Consider the following 3741-nt stretch of genomic DNA (forward strand, 5'->3'; position numbering starts at 1 on the left):
AGGGGGTGACTTCCCCTGCCACTCCTTTGGAGCTGCCCATCAAGAGCCATTCCTAGCCTCACTCAGCCACCAGGCTCCTGTTATAATAACATGATCTCTATGAATGTATGTCCAGGAAGGGTCCTGTAAACCTGTGCTGTGACAGCTGAGGTGACAGCTGAGGCCCAGGCTGCTTGACTACATGGTGGACTCAGGAAGGAATTGGCTGGGCCAGAATCTATTTATTCCAGTTGACTAAGAAGACCTCACAGGCTCCAGTCTCTGCCTGGTAAGGCAACACTCTTGCCTACTAAGAACATTTTCTTCTCTCATTCTATGTAAGGCTCAGCTCTCCTGGAACCTGTTTCCTCAGGCCTGACCCTCAAACTAAGTTCCATGTGTTTGGTTCTGTGGGTTTATATACTTTACATAAGACCCCAACTATAGCCCCATCTTGCAGGTAAGAAAATTGAGGTTTAACTAGATGATTATCACTACCCAAGTCCGGCTAGCAAATGGCCAGCCCTGTGAAAGTCTCCTTACCTGGGCTGTCTCATCCCCAGGAAGACAACTGTAGGATGGGTCTGTGGAGGGGAGAGGAGTTGGGTTTTATTGTTTGTTTGGTTTGGTTGGTTTTTTTTTTTTTTTTTTTTTTTGCTTTGGATATTTTTTTCTTCAATTTTTTATTATCAGGAGTGACTGAAATAAAAAAATATAATTGAGTCCCATCATTATTGTCATTATAGAAATGGCTTTAGGAGAAAACTGGTCAGATAAATATTATTGCTTCCCACTTTTCAACTGGTAAGTAGTTGCCATTGATAAAACAGACAAGCCCAGAGAATCTGTCCAGAATGTTCAAGATAAGGTATACTATACAACATGCCTGTTCTCAGGGAGAACACCTAGGACATATTATGTGTACTTCTTGATCTCATCGTACAAGACAAGCACAAAGGCATGCCTCTGAGAACGTTGTACCATGCGCCCTTGAAGAAAGCCTTGCTTCCTTCATCTCGAGCGATCTTCCGCTAGCAGTCAAGTGTGCCTGTGTACATGATATCAGTTCCTTTGTGTCCAAACTGCATCATCATACAACGGTATTCTTGTAGTGTCATAGATACCAAAGTAGGCAGCTTGGTAGATGATAATGCCCTGTACTGACACATTAAAGCTTGGTTCATCAGGCCCTTAATCCCATCGGATTTGTAGATCTTAACCAGGCAGTCACCAAGGCCTTTGAATTCCCTTTCAGCTCCAGCTTTACCCACATCAACTGCTAGACCGGTACAGGCAAAATCAAGAGGGTACACAAAGCACAAGGATGTAGCCCCAGTGGCACCACCTGATGCCAGGTTCCCTGCAAAGTAGCACCAAAACTGGGTCCTCTTGTCCACACCACCCAGAAAGATCTGCTTGTATTTATCTTTGAAGGCAAAGTTGAGAGCCTGGGTGGGGAAGTATCTGATGACATTGGCCAGGTTCCCACACCAGAAGGACAGTCTCCCTGTTCCTTGGGGATATGAACCACGCAGTCTATAATGTTCTTGTATTGCTTATCTGCTGTGATTTGCTTGCTGGCATGATGCACCTGCTGCAGCAGCTTGACCCTCTCGATGATGGGTGCTACCGCTGTCTTGGAGATGGCCGAGGCCACTCCACAAGCCAAGAAGTCCTTAATGAAGGACACAGTGGCATCTGTCATGTTGAAAGCAAAAAAAAAAAAAGAGAGAGAGAGAGAGAGAGGTAGGCGAGTTCGGGACAGGACTGGGTTGACAACCAGCTTTGACTCCCGGACTCTCGAGGAGTTGGGTTTTAAGGACAGAGAACATCCTTTTACCCAAGTCCAGCAAGAAGATACCCCACACACAAACTACTTTTGTTTTTGGAGCTGCTCCAGGATAAGGGCTGAATTTGAGGTTCTCAAATTAGTTAGTGTTCAATCCCAGGGCTGAGAGGCACCTTCTCAGTCACTATAGAAATGCAGCTCCTGGACCTTGAGAGGTTAGCCTAACCATCCTCACCTATGAACATTCTAAGCGGCCATGCAGGGGATGCACAGGCTAAGTCCCTGCCTTAAACCTCTGAGTGGATGTGGAACAGGTAGGCGGCAGCTACGGGGAGCCAGTCTGCCCATAAAATAAACGTAAGAGGCGAGAGACTCAGATGCTGAACTAAGTAAACCTGGGTACCACTGAGCCTGACTCAGTCAACCCCTCATACCCTGATTCTTCATAGGATGCAGGCTTCTGACACTCTCTGACTTCCACTCCTCCAGGACAGAAAAGCCTAGGGGCTCACCAGATCCTCTGAGACTGTCACAGAGACATCCTGGCCCTGAGGCCAAGGCCACCACATTAGATAGAAACAGAGGTTCTACCCAAACGAATTCGTTCGTTTCTCCTCTTGTTACCCACAACCACCCTATGCTCAACTACTCTCCCCAGCCAACTCTACCTACTGAACTCACTCTATCCAGTCATCAAAGCCTGGTGATGCTGCCACCTCCTCTAGACAGCCCATTTCGATCTAGTCCTGCAGTCTGGTCATCTTAGACATTGACCTCCCTGTGCTGTAATGATTTCTGAAATGCTGTCCACTCAGAGAAGCACATGGGAGGTAAGGACAGCCATAGCATGGGAACTCAGATATACATACAAGCTCATGAGAACATGGCTGGAGAGAGAACTAAGTGAATCCAAGTTTACTTAGTTCAGCATCTGAGTCTCTCACTCTCATGGTTATTTTGCCAGGCTGGCTGCCCATAGCTGCGGCCTACCTGATCTGTACCCACTCAGAGGTTTACGGCAGAGACTTAGCATTTGCATCCCCTGTATGGTCACACATCTGACCACAGACAGCTGGTGGGATCCCTACTTCTCCTTGTTCAGATTCCCTTTTCGGGAGTTCCCCTGCCTCAGGGAATTTAGATTTAGAAAGGTGACAATGAGGCTGGAGATCCAGCCAGTGTTCCTTTGTGTTGATCCTCAATCCCCCCCCCACCCCCCCAGATGAGATGAGGACGACAGACAAGTCACACACCCCTGATGAGACCTGACAGGCAACAGAGGAACCTGAGCTCAGCTTCAGCTTAAAGGAGACTGAACGAATTTAGACAGAAATGAGAAAAAAAGAAGAAAAAGAAAGGAAGAAAACCTATTTCCATGTCCCAAATTAAAAATACATTGAATGTGTAAGATTTCTTAAGTACATAATTTCTTTAAAAAAAAAAAAGTCAATTTGAACACATTAAATTTAGGATCACAGCAGAGGCATCCCGGGACAGAAGACAACAAGAACAAGCGTGAGTAAAAAAGGTGATGGAGGAGCTCCTTTTGGCTACCATCTCTCTCTCCCGCTTTAGCTGGAGCACCAACTCTATTATATACTTGATGTAGAGATGTTGTGTACTCAATATACTATTAAATAAGAGGTTTCTGGTGCTTTGCTTTTTTTTTTTTTTTTTTTTTTCAAAGCCACTTTAACTAATGAAGAGAAGAGGCCCAGGGAAAGGTGATTTTACTGAAGGTCATACAAGTCCATCATGCGACAACCTTCAATAGCCTTGATCCAGGGATCAGGAACCCATGCACATCCGCTGGGGGCCGGGGGCGCTGCCCGGATACAGCGGCCCCTCACTGAGCTGTTGGGCTATGTATACTCTGGCTCAACCCCAGAAGCCTCAGGGAAATCACCAGGCGCCTTTAAACAACATCCCACTGGGACAGGAACAGACGGACAGCCCAGGCCAATTAGGAACTA

The 3741-nt window shown here is 46.4% G+C and overlaps 1 pseudogene; it reads right to left on the reverse strand.

The window, feature by feature from the left end:
- Positions 1-698: 698 nt before the first annotated feature.
- Gm6425 (predicted pseudogene 6425) lies at positions 699-1780 on the reverse strand (annotated as a pseudogene).

The sequence above is a fragment of the Mus musculus genome, chromosome 19 (genome assembly GCF_000001635.26).
Source record: "Mus musculus strain C57BL/6J chromosome 19, GRCm38.p6 C57BL/6J".
NCBI lineage: Eukaryota > Metazoa > Chordata > Mammalia > Rodentia > Muridae > Mus > Mus musculus.